Source organism: Suricata suricatta, chromosome 7 (genome assembly GCF_006229205.1).
Source record: "Suricata suricatta isolate VVHF042 chromosome 7, meerkat_22Aug2017_6uvM2_HiC, whole genome shotgun sequence".
NCBI lineage: Eukaryota > Metazoa > Chordata > Mammalia > Carnivora > Herpestidae > Suricata > Suricata suricatta.
In genome coordinates, this window is record NC_043706.1 from 81,271,935 (window position 1) to 81,291,444 (window position 19,510).

Sequence of the window (19,510 nt, forward strand, 5' to 3'; positions counted from 1 at the left end):
TAAGAAACATAGGTTTTGCTAACTGAGGAATAAGGTATAAGGCAGCAAGACAGGAGCCATGGATTAGAAGCTGTTGGTTGGACAATTTGGGTTGGCTAGTGTAGGTGTGAAGGGGTAATTTGGGGTCTAAGTGCTGGCAAAGATCAGATGAGAAATATATTAATTTGTCATTGCATATGATATTAAGGAAGTTACTTACCTTCTTAATTAATTTCCCCTCATTCTTTTTAAGTTATAGAAGAAAATAAGAGACTGATCAAGGAAAGGTAAATAGAAATAGAATCAGAAGACAGTAGATCCTTGGAGAAATCAAAATTCAAATTTAGATTTCATTTATTTACATTCATGGAGATTACATTCTTTTTTATAATGTTTTCTTAGATATATTCATAAAATCCTCTACACCATTGATATTTTTAAAATACCTAGTCATACTTATTTTAGAAAATATTTTAATTTCCTTAATTATTTTTGGATAGTCTCTTATCTTCATTTACCTTGGAAGGTAGCCTTCATTTGCAGATAGTTAATTCTAAATATTTTATACAGTGACTTTTTAACTTTTTACCTATTATTTCAGAAAGTAAGTTATTTTTAAATGTTTGTGCAGTGACTTTTTAACTTTTTATCTATTATATTATTTTAGAAAGTAAGTTATTTTCAAATGAGGGGGAATTTAAAAAAACAGTTGAATAATATCAGTGTCTGACTACTTCAAGTGAATAATTTTGGATATGAAAAATAAAATATGTGTATGTGTGCTTAAATTTGTGAAGTTCTATTCAAATGTAGGAGCATTCTCATTTTGGAGGTGATATTGGAATGACACACACATCCTCATCTTGATTTGTTTGTAATATATTACTGTGAGCTTGTAACATCTTTTTTTTCTGCATATGGGAAGATAAAATCAATCTAATCAATCTTATGACTCGTTTTCAATAAGAAAAGGCTCTTCCAACACACTAATTAGTTTCTTCTCAGTGTTTGTATGATGTGACCACAAACTCTTGGCTATAGAAGATTGCTACAGAGATATACATCTGCTCCTAAATAGGCAACACAAAAGACTCTGATTGGTGTTCAGATTTCACAATGCTATAAATGTAATCATAAAAATTTGCATGAAGATATAGAGAAATTTACCTGTGGAAGAAATAATGATTCAGAGATGAAAAACAGAATGAAGTGAAATTAACAGAAAATAGTCGCTGGTCCTTGTTAGCTTTCCAGCTCCTGCTTCCTATTCAACAAGATTACCCATTGCCATTGGCTTTGATTGCCTCAGGATCCTACTATCAAGGATTCCTTTATTGTTTGAGCTATCCCAAGTTGGTATCATTTGAAATCCATAGAACATTAAATTATTCTGAACTAAAACACTGAAATTCCATTATTGACCAAGTTTTCCAAAACTTTTCATTTTCAAGGTGGCCCCTTAAATAGTGGAGTTGTAGTTGTCCTTGTGGTTCTTCCTGTCACCTTCCTACATAAAAAAAACATCAAACACCTGCTTTAATTTCCCAATTGTGATATTTCTGTACTGTAATAGGTTAACTTTGGATTTAGCCAATATGTTTTAGAAACTCCTTAAAATAATGCTCAGTAGCATTTTCTCACTTCTGCCATAGACAGGTTCAGTCTGTGCACAGAAAATTCATATAATCACAGCATTTATTAATGAAAAAAGTCAATGAAGAAATTTCAGTAGACAACACTGACTTTAATTACTCAGACCTTTTTAGAGCATAACTCCGCCTCCTAATCATTAGTATATTCTAACAATGCCAATTTTCATCTAAGATACTAAGATATGACATGTATATGTGTTACAGTGTTTTACTTAATTACCTGAAGATATTTTTTTTCAACCTCTCCTGATTTTTTCCAAGCTTAGAAAATATGCCAGATCAAAGAGAATGAGCTGTAGCTGCCTTTCTTAGGAGTGGGGGAAAAGCCCAGGCTATGTTTATTTCATCACTAAAAGGTACCTTGAATCACAGTAGAAAATTCTGTGACATTTTTTTGTGACTGGAAGCCTTCTTAATGATTTTCAATAAAAGTTTTTAAGACAGTAGGTATCTTCCATAAGCACTATATAACTATGTATTAATTTTACAGTAGTTTTCTGCATATGTGAACTAATTCACATTCCCTTAAGAGATTCCTATAAGTGTGAGCTACAGCATATTCATTCAGGTCATTCATCTTAATCTTCTACCAAAGAAAAATAATGTTTCATGAGAGAGTATTTTAAAGTGACTGATGAGGATATTGAAAGAACAATAAATTGCTAGTCATAATGAAAATATATTGATGTGCTAAGTGAAAATCCTTCTCTAGTAGCTCTACTTTATTTAGAAATGGAAGAGAGAGAGCATTAAGAGACAACGCCCCCAGATCCCCCTGCCCTGCTGTCCTTGCTGTAACTGGCACCGTTAGCTCATGATTCCAATAGACATGCCGGGAGCCAAGCAACATGGATCTGGCAAGCATATTGCCATGTTGTTCAGAGGGTGCACCTGTAAATTGCAGGGTACTTCATCAAGGCACTTACCTCACAAATAGAATAAGATGTACATTTTCTCCTTGCTTTCTATACCATAATGATTTGCTTACAGCTTAGTTCTCTGTATCACTCTCCTCTCACCAACAACATACCATCAGATCTGGCCACCTTTCCTTCTCTCAGACATACACATTTTGTTTCCACCTAAGCCTCTTGGTACAAGCCATGCCTTCTATGTAGACCATTATTCCCTGAAATGTTTCAGGCTGACTCTCTTCATTTTTTTTTTAATTTTTAAATTTTTATTTATTTTTGAGGAGGGGGAGGGAGAACAGAGACAGAGACAAAGACAGAGAAAGAGAGAGGGAATGAGAGGATGAGTGGAGTAGGGCAGAGAGACAGGGAGACAAAGAATCTGCAGCAGGCTCAAGTCTCTGAGCTGTCTGCACAGAGCTTAATGCGGGGCTCAAACCCACAAACCATGAGATCATAACCTGAGCCAAAGTTGGACACTTAACTGATTGAGGCACCCCTGACTTTTTTCATTTGCAAATAATTTCAATTTATATATTTTTCATATAAGTTGGATGAGTAATTAATTTAATGATTGTCTTTGTCCCTTCATAATATAAGCTCCATGAGACATAGGTATCTGTTTCATTTACTGCTGTATCCTCGGTACATGTAACAGGATGGATCAGAGAGTGGAAGTCCATATATATTTGTTGAATGAATATATCACAATATCAACACAAACAAATGCTGAAGGCATGATATTTGCGATAAGATGATTGTCATGAAATAGATATTACATACTAGATTATTTAAAGTAGCCAAACCATAATCAGATAGTTTCAGTGAGAGACAGAAAGAAAGAAGTACCTGGTTCTTGAGAAATATAAAGACAAAATATTCAAATCTTTAAGGAGACATGGTATTTCTTTGTCCATTTTTGTTTGTTTGTTTTCAAGATTAGTCACTGGTTTAAAATAGAGAATCCCTGCTTCAGTGACCAGTGTTCAAAATCTGGGCATTTTCTCATGTTTTCCATATTTGTATATATGTGATGCTATAAAGAAACAAGTGTAAATTAATAACAAGTATATTATAAACATAAAGGGAGTAGTTTATTACCTTCCTTTTCATATTCTAAGGTTCTTTTTCTCTTATTTGCCTTTATAGAAAAAGTTTTCTGTGGTGAAGATTACAGGTCCTCAAATCAGAGAACTAGAATTGACTTGTGGGTCTATCATTTTGTAACCTTTTTTAATCCAAATTTAACCAGCTTTAAAATGGCAATAGCAATAGAACTTAACTCATAGACTGTTGTGGGTATAAGATGAGATTAGTCTGGCATGTGTCAAAGAACAGACCCTTCTACTTACTAAATAATTGTGTTTTATCTGTTTTGAATACCTTATATTGCCTAATTTAGGCTGACAGCCTTTAAGTTAGGTATTATTATTATTATTATTACAATTAAGAGATAAGAAAACTAAGGAACAAGGAAATTAAGTAACTTTCCAGAATCATTCAGTTAGTAATAATGCTTATAAGTACTTTACATTTTACCCTTGCTATTACTATATCAGCGGTCTTCAGTGTGCTCTAGCTTTTAAGTTACATTGAGAACAAATAAAATTGCTTCAACATCATCCCATTTATCTAGTTCACTGTGTGTTTTTACATCCTGATTACCTCTCATTTATCTTCCCTGACTCTGGTCATAGATTTTCTCCATGTCTTTAATATCTGAATTGTCATTTGGAGCACTGTCAGTATTATAGAATGGTAAAATGGCTTAAGTGTCTTGACTCTGAGCTCCAACAGTCCTGGGTTGGGAATCTGACTCTATATCTCAATAGGGGTATGATTTTGGTCAAATGACTTTAATATTTAAGTTGCAACTTTTGTTACATAATATTGGGGAAATGATCATACTTTTTAAGGTGTTGTGAAAATATGTGTAAGTGACTTACCATATTGCTTGTTACCTACTAGATGCTTCATTAGTTTTAGCATATTAATGATCTTAGCCAGGACATGTGGAAATCCTCCTCATAGTGACCTTCATATACTACATATCTGGAGGACAAGGGTGGTCATCTTTTAAGCTTTTTGTCAAATATTTCTGATTATCCCATTTTTCTAAAATGTGAATCCCTGATTCTTTGAAGTTATGTGGCTAATGATGATAATGAAATGAATGTTGGACTGTCTGTGTTTTTCTTAAGCAAATGTAGCTAAAGTTAGTGACTGATTTACTAACTTCCCTTCTCCCTGATACATTGGAAACATTCTATCTGATACATGCCCTCTTAGCATGAGACTTGGAATACAAGGATGTGGGCAGAGTTTCCAGCAGACTCTGTGATTGGCACATATATAAGGGGAAAAAACATTTATTTTTCTTAAAGTACTATTAATATTCTTGGGTGTTCCATAATAACAACATAATCTAAACTATCTGGACTGATGCAGGGAACACAGACTTTTTTAACATCCTCATCTAACATTTCACTAGAAGAAAGGAAATCCATTCATTCTAGCACAATGTTTTTTTGGATCTTTACTTATGTCTTGATGAAAAGAAAGAAATTCGCTAAAAGAGGCAAAATGACTCTGTTGAAGACAGTTTATGAGTTTCAGGATCATGGGGACTAGAGAAATAAGGGAAACTCTGTAACAGGGAAGATGAAATAGCAAAAATGGAATAGAATAAAGATACTCCTCAGAACTTAGAAATTATGTTTCTCTTTTTCTACATGACCATGATTACCAGATTGTATAACCAGGAATAGATGAGGTCTGTGATCATGTCAGGTTTGGCTTTTGCTGTGTACCTTCCTGAAACTAAAAGTAAATGTGGAGAGTGGGGGAAGTGGAGGGAGACCTGGGTGTTTTAATCAGTTAAGCATTCAACTCTCGATTTCAGCTCAAGTCATGATCTCATGGTTCATGGGATCGAGCCCTGCATTGGGCTCTAGGCTGACAACACAGAGCCTGTTTGGGATTCTGTCTCCCTATCTCTGCCCCTCCTCTGCTCTGTCTCTCTTGCATGCATGCACTCTCTTTATCTCACAATAAATAAGTAAACATTTTCTAAAAAGGTAAATGTAAATATTGACACTTGTCATTAATTATATTGTGGTTGACAAATATTAATGTTCTACACAGGTTTCCATACTCTGAAGAGCATTGGAAGTTTTTCTGATTATGCTATGTGAAGGGAACTTTACTATGTCCTTTATGGGAATCCCTGGAGCCACCTAAAGACGGTGCTCCTTAATTATCTGTAGGGAGTTTTGTATCAAGAATACCCATCCTAAACCTTGATGTTCCCCAAACATGTTTAATATTTATGCCCTGTAGATGCTTAAATGCTAATGTATCAGCATTGATGAATAACAAAGTATTTGACATGAAGATATATTGTATTATTAGAATTCTTCCAGAGAAACAAACTAAAAAGATAAAAAGTTGACCTTTCAACTATATTGGTTGTTCAAGAGTCAACCAGGTGTTTTCTTTCTTTTTTATTTTTAAAAGTTAATTTACTTTATGAGAGAGAGAGAGAAAAAGAGAAAAATTGAGTGTAAGTGAGGGAGTGGCAGAGAGAAAGGGAAGGGGAGGATCTGAAGCAGGCTCCACATGAGAGCCTTACAAGGAGCTCAGACTCACAAACTGGGAGATCAGGACCTGAGCCAAAGTCAGATGCTTAACCAACTGGATCAGATAGGTGGCCCTCCAGGTTTTTTTTTTTTTTTTTTTTTTTTTTTTTCCTAATACTCTTCCCCTTCTACCTGAAATAGCATTCCTCTTAGTGGCTTCCTCTCCCCCTCAGATACCTCGGCACTAGTCCTATCTTTATTATGGAAAACTAAAATGAGCTAATATAATTTCTTTTCTCTAACTTACTTTATTGTAAGAATACAGTATGTAATACATATGAAATACAAATATGTGTTAATCATCTGTGTTTGTTATTGGTAAGGCTTCCAGGCAACAGTAGGTTCTTAGTAGTTAAGTTTTGGAGAAGTCAAAAGTTATATATGGATTTTTGACTGTGTGGGGTGTTAGCACTCCTAAACCCCCATGTTGTTCAAGTATCCTGTGTGTGTGTGTTTGTGTGTGTGTATTAGATTTTTTTTAAGTTTGTGTATTTTGAGAAAGAGACAGCACAAGTGGGGGTGGATAGAGAGAAAGGGAAATAGAGAATCTTATGTAGGCTCTGCACTGTCAATATGCAGGGCTCTAACTTACAAAATCATGAGATTATGACCTGAACCAAAACCAAAAGTCAGGCTCTTAACTGACTGAGCCATCCAGTTGCCCCTATATATGAGATGTTATTTTATTATTTAATTTTTTTAACATTTATTCATGTTTTTAGAGAGATTGATTGTGAGTGGGGGAGGGGCAGAGAGAGAGAGAGAGAGAGAGAGAAAATCTGAAGCAGGCTCCAGGCTCTGAACTGTCCTCACAGAACCCAACGCAGGGCTTCACCCCACCAGCAGTAAGATCATGACCTGAGCAAAAGTCAGGTGCTTAACTGACTGAGCCACCCAGGCACCCCTATTTATGAGATCTTAAAGACTTGGCTCATGCACTTATGGAGGAGATTGGCAAGTCTAAAATTTGCAGGGTAGGCCAGCAGGCTGCAGACCCATCAAGGAGCTGATGACATTGCAGCTAGAGTCTGAAGGTACTCTAAGAAAGAATTCCTCCGCGTTGGAGGATGTCAGTCTTCCCCCTCACCCCCCTTTCCCTAAGGCCCTCAGTTGATTGGGTGAAGCCCACCACATCTGAGAGAGTAATATGCTTTAAAAACTACTGATTTAAATGTTAATATCATTTAAGAAAACATCTTCACAGCAATATTTAACTAATCCTTGACCAAATATTGGGTATTGTGGCTTAGCTAAGGGGAAACATAAAATTAACTGTCAAATATATTAAACCTTTAAATATTGAATGACTTGATTTTTTGTATATAATGCTTTTATTTTTTATTCTCCTATAAGATTTAATTCTATGACTTTAGAAAAAAACACATTTATTTCTAAAATTGAATGTTATAAATATGTTTGTCTTAACTTTTTGGCTCTTCATTTTTCCTATGCTTTTTTTTTTAATCTTTTTTCAGATTGCAAAAAGTGAGCCATGTTCAGATTAATTCTGTGGAAGAATACCTGCTCTTTATTCTAGTCCTATTCATAACTTTTTCTTTCATTTTGTTTTATGTAACTACTTCTCATACTCTTACATATTTCCTTCATTTTTTCACATTTTGAAAGTATGCTTCTTCAAAGAGTACTATGCCCAAAATAAGATCTACGTGAGCCAATTAGTTAATAATTAGTATGTTACAACTTTGCTAGACTCTTTTCTCATATCTTGTACCTAATGAGCCACTATCTAGCCTAATGTGAAGCATTGCTCTTTGGTTCCTGATCCAATAAATCGTGGCCTCTGTAGAAGTCATGTTGTACTAATCATGGCCTCCTGTATAGTAAGTGCTTCTTTTCACTGCTTCTTTGGAAGCAAGCTGTGCAATTGGCTGTCACTTGCAGGCTTACATCCAGTACCACCAAGACCTGGATCATTACATTTTTATAATAATTTTCCAAACAAGGGGCCTGGGATAAAAGTTACTTTCTAAGCCAAGTATTAAATTTATAAATACAAAGATACTAAGTTTATCTCCACTAAAACCATCACAAACCATAAGAGAGAAAAACAAAAGCAGTTTGAAAATTTTTAGAAATGTATTATGTAAGAGACCAAACATAAGATTTCAGTATTATAATGCTCAGAAGTAGGTATTTCATGAAACATTAAAATAAATTATTTGAGCAGTTGTGAAAAAATAAATGGTGAGCAAAACTGACATGCTTTTATCTTTTATAGCCATACTGGTGGCAGTGTATCTGATGTTCACTTGTTGAAAAGAAAATGGTATAAAGTTAAGGTGGGAGAAAACCATGAGGATACCAACTGGTTTATGAATAAATGAATTAAGTAATCAAGGATGGTGGAAGATCAAAAGTAATTGATATTTCTCACAGTAGTTTTCAATGAGTCTTAGTCTAAGCCGCCTGGCTATCTGGTTGAATGGTGTTTTAATGAGGGAGCTGCCTGTCTTTTCACTGATCTTCAGCTTGCCTTGCTTACCAGAGATAATAGGTCCATAAAATATTAAGTTTCCCAGAATATTTAAATGCTCAGTGGAAAGGCATAAAGTGATATATACATATATTTGTCAGTAAAAGCAAACACTCATAATAAAGGATACTTTTAAAGTTCCTTTTTCCTCCTGTTAGCTACCTCCACTAAACACTTTTCCAACAGACATATTTTATGGACATTCTTTTTCTATGACACTTGTTTCAAGTTTCTTATTTTCTTATGAGAAAAACAGTGTGTAAATAACATAAATCTGAATGAGAGCAGTGTACTAATGGAGGAATTTCCTTCCACATATCTGGCTTGTACTCCTTTTTTTTTTAAACCAATTTGGGACATAGCCCTTAGTTTTCAAATAAATAGTTGAGACACTCCCAAGCCTGAGTAGCTTAGCTCAATTAGATTTCACTTGCTATACTTTCAACATTTTCTTACAATATTTAGTTCTTTGTCACTGACATGATTTCTAAGCAGATATTCCCTGTGGCATTTGCTTATCATCCTTTGCATTTTGAACATCAACTTAACAGTATTTTAGTAACATGTAAGTTGTATTTTTTTTTCAAGGTGTCAAAGCGGGGCAATATGAAAGAAAGGAAAACATTTTAAAATAATTGAATGAAGGAAAGATTATTTATTCAGTTCTAGTTAGCTGACCATTATTTAGTTGTGAGAAGAGGCAAGTGTGATACAAAGACACACACACACACACACACACAGAGGCCCCTAAGAATTTACTACCTAATATGTGAGACAGCCGCAAGTCATTTTCCTCTATTGTCTATGGCATAAAGAGAGCACTGGCTCTTTCAATGTTCTCAACTTTTCATTTGTCACATTTAAGTTATTTGCCCCTCTTGATGTTTGAGTGGGTGAGAAACAAAAAACAGACTTTTCTAAGCTCTGGTGAACTGGTAGGGTCCAGTCAAACGCACACAGGAGGAGCATCAACTTGGGGAGAGAGAGGGAAGAATTGTAGTTTATATTTATATATGTGAAGAAAATGCTATTTGTGTAATAGGGAATGATAACTGACACATAGCACTCTAGAGAACTGGTAAAAATGGGATAGGTTTTTAATTTACTATATTTTAAAATTTACCAATAACTTTTTGTCTTTGTCTTCCTAGAAGATGCCATTGTCCTTCTAGATAATTTTGTTTTATTGGTTTTACAAAATTCTCTTAAAATTTGCTCTCACAGCATTCTTGCTTTATTGGGAATTAAGCATGCAATCAACCCTTTAGTGACCACCTTAGCAAATAGACCTCAATCTCTTTAGGCTGAGATGTAGCTTATCGGCAACCATAGATATTACTCTAGAAAGTTGTCTTCAAGCTTCTGTTCCACAGAACAGACATGTTCCGCAGAAGGGCCCTCAGAAATAACAGATAATTGCCTTAATGATTTTTGAGTGTGTTAACATTGTCAAGCTACTTATGAAAACATGAGACTTTAATAAACCAAGAACAATATTTGGAAAATACATACTTTTTTTAAATTTACTTCATTGTTTTCATTTGGTGGAACATATTTTCCTATTATTAAAAAAAAATCAATGAGTAAGAAACATGAACTCTTAAATCATAAAATGAATCTACACTCATCTAGAGAAAATAAACCCAAGGAATATAAACCAGAAAAGTGCAAATCGGTTTTTAAAATACAGTTTTAAATAGCTATCAAATGCAGTGCACGCTCCATAAACTGCAGACGGCTTCCTGAATAAAATATGAGGACATGTAGCTTTGTGACTATCTATCTCAGTTAGTTAAAAAAAAAATTCTGAAGAAAATTTCTAAATAGGCCATATACTATCTGCAAAGGAATAAACAAAGTATCCAGCAGTGACAGTGTTTGCTTTTCATGTGGTGGAACTGTGTGCAAATACAAGGCCTAACAAATGTCAGCTCCTCATTTGCAAATGAAGATGTAAAAGGAAATGTTGGTGGCAGTACATGCAACAGTTCATATTTGAAGTTTGGCACAGTGAACTGACAGCCACAGAGGAGCTGCAGTGGCCTAATCCTTTCTTTCTGCCTTCTAGCAATGATAGTTGGGAAGGGGTGGAGGGAGGTTAATAAATATGTGATGAGGAAAAGCTGTGAAAGAATAGCGTATCTTCTCTGCAAGAACTCATCTTCAGAGATAATTAACTAGGTGACAACATACAATATGCCATTAACAACAGCATTCAAATCATTTCTGGACTTAAGTACAGTTTTAAGCCGCTTATCAGATTTTCATTTCTGAATCCATTCAGCTGTCAGGCTTACATCCTGGTTCTTTATTGAAGCTCACATGGGAATCCAAAACCTTCTAATTTTCTATACAGATTCATTTCAGAATCAATTAGAGTTGGTGGCAGCCTTGTCCCTGTGTGTAAAGGGGATTAGCTGGGCACTTGCTCAGCTGAATCTACCTCTGAATGTACATTCAACCTTCCATCGAGAATGAACTCTTTCTCCCCGCTTCTAGAGGACTCTTCAGCAATTGAGCTCCTGTAGACAACAGATGGCAGATAATCACTGGAACAGCCTCCAATTTTGTCAGTAAAAGAAAAGTGATCGTCCACCTCTCTCCTACAGTAAGTAGGTAAGAGACCTCTGGGCATTTGAAGCATGTTCTGCTTTTAAAATAAGGAAATCCACAATCAGCTCCCCTTCTTTGACAACCCCCTGACAATGTCATCCTTGAGTCCTTGTCCCTGACTTCCTCTCATCAACTATTGGCACATCTTCTCAGCCCTTCTGCTTTTTCATCCCTCATCCTGCCTCACCCAATTTTGCTGAAACCTTTATTCTCTCTGTGCTTTCTAGCCCTCAAAACCATTCTTAACGTTGGCAAAAAAAAACATTTTAATGCTATTCTTTAAAAAAAAAGTTATATAGCATATCACAGGTAAAAGTACCCTATATTTATTATTTTGCAGATAAAGCATTTTTGAATAGTCTAAAATGTGTCACTTAAGTTATCAAAAATATGCAGAAAAAGAATATATCCTTGTGATCTTGGCTATTCACTTTTTATCTTTTTCTAGTACTCTGCTCGTTACATTAAATACTCAAATATCTTTTCCTGCATGAAAATTATTTAATTATATTATTTTATTTTAAAAATTATTAAATTTTGAAAGTAGTCAAGGTGCCTAGTTTAAAAACAAAATTGTTGCAAGTATTATAATTAAAAAAGAGAAGTCCATGGCCTCTGCGCTTCGATGCTTGTGTGTACAGCCATTCGGTTATTTTAGAGGTTTATTCTGATATTTTCCTTCTTCTTTAAAATACCTCACTTGAAGGATGCTGGGTGGGTCAGTTGGTTAGGAATCTGACTCTCAATTCAGCCCAGGTTGTGATCTCATGGTCGGTTATGAGATAGAGCCACACATGAGGCTCTATGCTGAGTGTGAAGCCTGCTTGGGATTCTCTCTCTCCTTGTCTCCCTCTGCTCCTCCCCTGCTCATACTCTCTCTCTCTCTCTCAAAAAAGGTAAATAAATAAAAAAAAAATACAGGGGCACCTTGTGTCTCAGTCAATTAAGCTTCTGACTCTTGATCTTGGCTCAGGTCCTGATCTCATAGTTTGTGAGTTCTAGTCCCACGCTGGGCCTTGTGCTGACAGTATGGAGCCAGCTTGGGATTCTGTCTCTGCCCACTTGTCTGCTCAGGCCAACTCTCTGTTTCTCTGTGTCTCTCAAAATTAACTAGTTAATTAATTAATTACTTAAAAATAAGTAAAACATAATAAAAATGCTTCACTTGCATTACTGTTTTTAACTTCTCAATTTTACGAGGCCCTTTATTTTTATTTATTTATTTATTTATTTATTTATTTATTTATTTATTTATTTTTAAATAGACTCCATGCCTGATGTGGGGTTTGAACTTACCATTACCCTGAGATCAACAGTTGCATGCTCTATCAACTAAGCCAGCTGGGAACTTCTCTAACTTCCCATTTTTTAATGTCATATATTAATTTCTCTCTAAGAAACATAATGTTTGAATTCATAGATTTTAGGCTGCCACTTTGCAGTTTTGCATATGTGTTCCAGGAGGCACCATAGGCATAGACTGGAATATGAATATTGTCCATGGAATTGTAAGAAGCAGTGGAGACCCTGTACCTTGTTAAAGCATCACTAAAATCATCCTCTTTTATCTTCATTTGTCTACCACTTTACTGATTCAGTCAAGTCGACATTGCCACTAGTAATAAGATGCAGTATTTTATGCTATCACTTAAATAAAGTGTTTCTAATTAAACTATTTTTCCTATTATAACATTTTATATTATATCTATTTAAAACACTTTTTAAACATTTATTTAGAAATAAGTTTTTAACATATAGATGTCATTTTTTTGCCTACATAAAAATATAATAGAAATAAATCGATTAAGGGTTTTCTAAAAGTTCTTTAAATTGATAATCTGACTTATAAATTACTTTCATCTCAGGATTTTATTTAATGCTTTTCAAAACAATATATTTTTTTCAAAACAGTATTATTATCCTCTGTACCATCAAGAGTGCTAGGAAAGCAGAAAAGATCGCTTCACTATTGTCTCTTGAATTTTTCCTAAGCCTCTAACACTGCCATTTTCTTGATCTCTAAGAAATGTTAGTGAAAAGTTTTCCGACCACAACTGGTGGTCCAATTTCTTCCTTAAATGGTAATTAAATGGTTTATTACTTGAAAAATATAGGTGTTACATTTGTCTAGGCATTCCACCAGGATTAGTAACCATACTCCTCCATGTGCAGGCAAAGACAGCTATGTCTCAAATGATTCCTAGTCAAGAGCTTTTGTAAGATGCTGTATTGGTTGATCATAAAATGTGTTCTGATTTCAAGGTTGTTAAAATATGAGAAAACCCCATAAATCTAATAATTTATGTCATAATAATCAAGAATCAATTAAATGAATATGTATTTCTTACATTTTTATGACTATCAAAGATATAAGGATATTAAAGATCTTTCTAGGACTAGTAAAGATCTAGGTGAGCTAAGGAATATTTATAAACACACATTTATTGTTATTGTGCTACATTTTTTATCCCTGTTGTTAGTAATTGCATTGTTTTTGTTGATTACTTTTCTCCATATCATTCAATAATTTGTTCCCCCACCTCTCCAACAGTTTTAAAATCCAACTCAGTTCAGTTAAACACATCAGGATTTCCCCCCCCCTTTGAAGACAACCCTTCAAAAAGCCTCTTTCCTTGCTATGTGGTGGGATGTTTGTTTTCTTTCTTTTTTTTAATTAAGTAATTAATTAATTAATTTATTTTAATTAACATCCAAGGTAACTAGCATATAGTGAAACAATGATTTCAAGAGTAGATCCCTTAATGTCCCTTACCCATTTAGCCCATTCCCCTCTCCACAACCCCTCCAGTAACCCACTGTTTGTTCCTTATATTTAAGAGTCTCTTATGTTTCATCCCCGTCCATGTTTTTATATTATTTTTGCTTCCTTCCCTTATGATTATCTGTTTTGTATCTTAAAGTCCTCATATGAGTGAAGTCATATGATATTTGTCTTTCTCTGACTAATTTTGCTTAGCATAATATCCTCTAGCCCCATCCGTGTAGTTGCAAATGGCAATTGATTCTTTTTGATTGCCAAGTAACACTCCATTGTGTGTGTGTGTGTGTGTGTGTGTATATATATATATACACACACACACACACACACACACACACACACACACACACCATATCTTCTTTATACATTTATCCATCGATGGAGATTTGGGTTCTTTCCATACTTTGGCTATTGTTGATAGTGCTGCTATAAGCATTGGGGTGCGTGTGCCTCTTTGAAACAGCATACCTGTATCCCTTGGATAAATACCTAGTAGTGAAAATGTTGGGTCGTAGGGTAGTTCAATTTTTTTCTTTTTTTTAATGTTTTTTATTTATTTTTGAGAAACAGAGAGAGTGCAAGCAGGGGAGGGTCAGAGAGGGAGACAGAATCCAAAGTAGGCTCCAGGCTCTGAGCTAGCTGTCAGCACAGAGCCCGATGCAGGCCCCAAACCCATGAACTGTAAGATCATGACCTGAGCAGAAGCCAGACGCTAAACTGACTGAGCCACCCAGGCACCCTGGGTAGTTCTATTTTTAATTGTTTGGGGAACCTCCATACTGTTTCCCAGAGTGGCTATACCAATTTGCACTCCCATCATCAGTGGAAAAGAGATCCTCTTTCTTCACATCCTCGCCAACATCTGTTGTTGCCTGAATTATTAACTTTAGCCATTCTGACAGGTGTGAGCTGGTATCCATTGTGGTTTTGATTTGTATTTCCCTGATGACAAGTGATGTTGAGCATTTTTTCATGTCAGTTGGCCATCTGATGTCTTCTTTGGAGAAATGTCTTTTCATGTCTTTTGCTCATTTCTTCACTGGATTATTTGTTTTTTTGGGTGGTGAGTTTGATAAGTTCTTTATAAATTTTGGACACTAAACCTTTATCTGATATGTCATTTGCAAATGTCTTCTCCCATTCTGTCCATTGCCTTTTAGTTTTGCCAATTGTTTCTTTCACTGTGCAGAAGTTTTTATTTTGATGAGATCTCAATAGTTTATTTTTGTTTTGGGTTCCCTTGCCTCTGGAGATGTGTTGAGTTAGAAGTTGCTGTGGCCAAGGTCAAAAAGGTTTTGCCATGCTTTCTCCTCTAGGATTTTGATGGTTTCCTGTCTTACATTTAGGTCTTTCATCCATTTTGAATTTATTTTTGTGTTTGATGTAAGAAGGTGGTTCAGGTTCATTTTTCTGCATGACACTGTCCAGTTTTCCCAGCACCACTTGCTGAAGAGACTCTTTATTCCATTGGATATTCTTTTTTGCTTTGTCTAAGATTAGTTGGCCATATAATTGTGGGTGGGTCCATTTCTGGGTATTCTATTCTGTTGCATTGATCTGAGTGCCTGTTTTTGTGCCAGTAGTGATTTTTTTTTCAGTAAATTATTTAAGACTTTTTTTGTGGATCCCATGTTTCATGACTCAAATCTTTCTCCTTTTTCATTACTCATTGAATATATCCTTCAGAAAATAACTTAAGTATATGGGAAGTACATTTTGAAAATCACTGTTTAAGAATACTTTAATGTTAATCTCACAAATGATTAATGGTTCTGCTGGTACATAATACTTGGGTAACCTCATGTTTCTTTAAAATTTAAATGACATTAAAAAGCTTTTTAAATTTCTTTTATTTATTTTTAATATAATTTATTGTCAAACTGGATAACATACAGCATGTAAAGCGTATCTTGGTTTTTCGGGGTAGATTCCCATGATTTATCAATTACATACAGTACCCAGTACTCATTCCAACATACAGCACCAAGTGCTCATCCCAACAAGTGCCCTCCTGAATTCCCATCACCCATTTCCCCCTCTCCCCCACCTCCCCATCATCTCTCAGTTCATTCTCTGTATATAAGAGTCTCTTATGTTTTGCATCCGTCCCTCTCTGTAACTGTTTCTCCCCTCCCTTCCCCCATGGCCTTCTATTAAGTTTCTCAAGATCCACATATGAGTGAAAACATATGATATCTGTCTTTCTCTTTCTGACATTTCACTTAGCATAATTCCTTCCAGTTCCATCCACATTGCTGCAAATGACCAGATTTCATTCTTTCTCATTGTCAAGTAGTATTCCCTTATATATAAACCACATATTTTTTTATCCATTTGTCAGTTGATGGACATTTAGGCTCTTTTCATTAATTCGACTATTGTTGAAAACTCCGCTATAAACATTGGAGTAATATGTCTCTATGAATCAGCACTCCTATATCCATTGGATAAATTCCTAGTAGTGCTATTGCTTGGTTGTAGGGTAATTATATTTTTAATTTTTTGAGGAACCTCCACACTGTCTTCCAGAGCAGCTGCACTAGTTTGCATTGCCACCAACAATGCAAGAGAGTTCGCGTTTCTACAGTTTCTACACATCCTCACCAGCATCTGTTGTTTCCTGAGTTGTTCTTTTTAGCCACCCTGACCTATGTGAGGTGGTATCTCAGTGTGATTTTGATTTGTATTTCCCTGATGATGAATGACATGAGAATCTTTTCTTGTGTCTATTAGCCATCTGGATATTATCAGTAAATTAAAAAAATAATAAAGGGGTACCTGGGTGGCTCAGTCAGTTATGTCTAACTTTTGCTCAGGTCATGATCTTGTGATTTGTAAGTTCAAGCCCCTCACCGAGTCTGCTGTCAGCACAGAACCTGCTTTGGATATTCTGTTCCCCTCTCTCTGTCCCACCCTGGCTCCTGGCTCTTGTTCTCTTTTCCTTTCTCCCTCCGCCCACTCTCAAAAATAAAGAAGCCCTAATACTTCAAATAGTTTATTGTCAAATTGGTTTCCATATAACACCCAGAGCTCTTCCCCACAAGTGCCCTCCTCCATTACCACCACCTCTTTTCCCCTTCCCCCTCCCCCTCGGTTCATTTTCAGTATTCAATAGTCTCTCAGGTTTTGCGTCCCTCTCTCTCCCCAGCTCTCTTTCCCTTTTCCCCTCCCCCTGGTCCTCCATTAGGTTTCTCCTGTTCTCCTGTTAGACCTATGAGTGCAAACATATGATATCTGTCCTTTTCCACCTGACTTATTTTGCTTAGCATGACACCCTCAAGGTCCATCCACTTTGCTACAAATGGCAAGGTTTCGTTCTTTCTCATTGCCATGTAATATTCCATTGTGTGTGTGTGGGGGGGGTGTGGGTGTGTGGGTGTGTGTGTATACACACAGCACATCTTCTTGATCCATTCATCAGGTGATGGACATTTAGGCTCTTTCCATGATTTGGCTATTGTTGACATTGCTGCTATGAACATTGGGGTACATGTGCCCCTATGCATGAGCATTCTGTATCCCTTGGATAAATCCCTAGCAGGGCTATTGCTGGGTCATAGGGGAGTTCTATTGATGGTTTTTTTGAGGAACCTCCATATTGTTTTCCAGAGTAGCTGCACAAGTTTATATTGCCACCAACAGTGTACAAGGGTGCCCATCTCTCCATACCCTCACCAGCGTCTATAGTCCCTTGATTTGTTCATGTTAGCCACTCTGACTGGCGTGAGGTGGTATCTCAGTGTGGTTTTGATTTGTGTTTCCCTGATGATGAGTGATGTTGAGCATTATTTCATGTGCCTGTAGGCCTTCTGGATGTCCTCTTTGGAGAAGTGTCTGTTCATGTCTTCTGTCCATTTCTTCACTGGGTTATTTGTTTTTTGGGTGTGGAGCTTGGTGATTTCCTTGTAGATTTTGGATATTAGCCTTTTATCTGATGTGTCATTTGCAACTATCTTTTCCCATTCTGTCAATCGCCTATGAGTTTTCTTGATTGTTTCCTTTGCAGTGCAGAAGCTTTTTATCTTGATGAGGTCCCAAGAGTTCAGTTTTACTTTCATTTCCCTTGCCTTTGGAGATGTGAGTAGGAAATTGCTGTGGTTGAGGTCAAGGAGGTTGTTTCCTACTTTCTCCTCGAGGGTTTTGATGGTTTTCTGTCTCACATTCAGGTCCTTCAGCCATTTTGAGTTAATTTTTGTGTATGGTGTAAGAAAGTGGTCTAGTTTCATTCTTCTGCATGTTGCTGTCCAGTTCTCCCAGCACCACCTGCTAAAGACGCAGTGTTTTTTTTCCCACTGGATACTCTTTCCTGCTTTATCAAAGATTAATTGGCTGTACCTTTGTGGGCCCAATTTTGGGTCTCTATTCTATTCCATTGGTATATGTGTTTTTGTGCCAAAACCATACTGTCTTGATGATGACAGCTTTTTAGTAGAGGCTAAAGTCTGGGATTGTGATGCCTCCTGTTTTGGTTTTCTTCCTATTCGGGGTCTTTTGTGGTTCCATACGAATTTGAGGATCGCTTGTTCTAGCTTTGAGAAGAACACTGGTGCAATTTTGATGGGGATTCCATTGAATGTGTAGATTGCTTTGGGTAGTAATGACATTTTCACAATGTTTATTCTTCTGATCCATGAGCATGGAATGTTTTTCCATTTCTTGGTGTCTTCTTCAATTTCTTTCATAAGTTTTCTATAGTTTTCATCATAAAGGTCTTTTTCATCCTTGGTTAGGTTTACTCCTAGGTATTTTATGGTTTTTCGTGCAATTGTGAAATCTCTGGAACACAACAAAGGCAGTCCTAGGAGGAAAGTATATTGCAATCCAAGCCTATTTCAACAAACTAGAAAAAGCGCAAATTTAAAATCCAACAGAGCACCTAATAGAACTAGAAGGGGAGCAGCAAGAGCTCCTCAAACCCAGAAAAGAAATAGTAAAGACCAGGCCAGAAATAAACAATATAGGATCAAAAAAAAAACCAGTCAGGCAGATCAATGAAACCAAGAGTTGGTTCTCTGAAAAAAATAAACAAAATTGATAAACCTCTAGCCAGGTTCCTTAGAAAGAAAAGAGAGAGCACCCAGACTGACAAAATCACGAATGAAAATGGATCTATTACAACCAATCCCTTAGAAATACAAGCAATCATTAGAGATTACTATGAAAAATCATATGCCAACAAACTGGACAACCTAGAAGAAATGGACAAATTCCTAAATGCACATGCACTACCAAAATTCAAACGGAAAGAGATAGAAAGCATGAATATACCAATAACTAGTGAAGAAATTGATTCCCTTATCAAAAATCTCCCAAGGAATAAGAGCCCAGAGCCAGATGGCTTTCCAGGGGAATTCTACCAGACATTTAAAGCAGAGCTCATACCCATTCTTCTCAAACTATTCCAAAAAAATATAAATAGAAGGAAAATTTCCGAACTCATTCTA

At 35.9% G+C, this 19,510-nt stretch overlaps 1 long non-coding RNA gene across 3 annotated transcripts in view; it reads left to right on the forward strand.

Moving 5' to 3' along the window:
* Positions 1-19,510, forward strand: part of LOC115297005 — a 288,338-nt gene that overhangs the window by 80,736 nt on the left and 188,092 nt on the right. For 2 of the 3 annotated variants that reach the window (XR_003911204.1, XR_003911202.1), the window contains one exon: positions 11,174-11,290. The exons of the other annotated variant lie outside the window; for it this stretch is intronic. This is a non-coding gene — a long non-coding RNA (uncharacterized LOC115297005). The remainder of the gene's footprint in view (positions 1-11,173; positions 11,291-19,510) is intronic. 3 annotated transcript variants of the gene reach the window in all.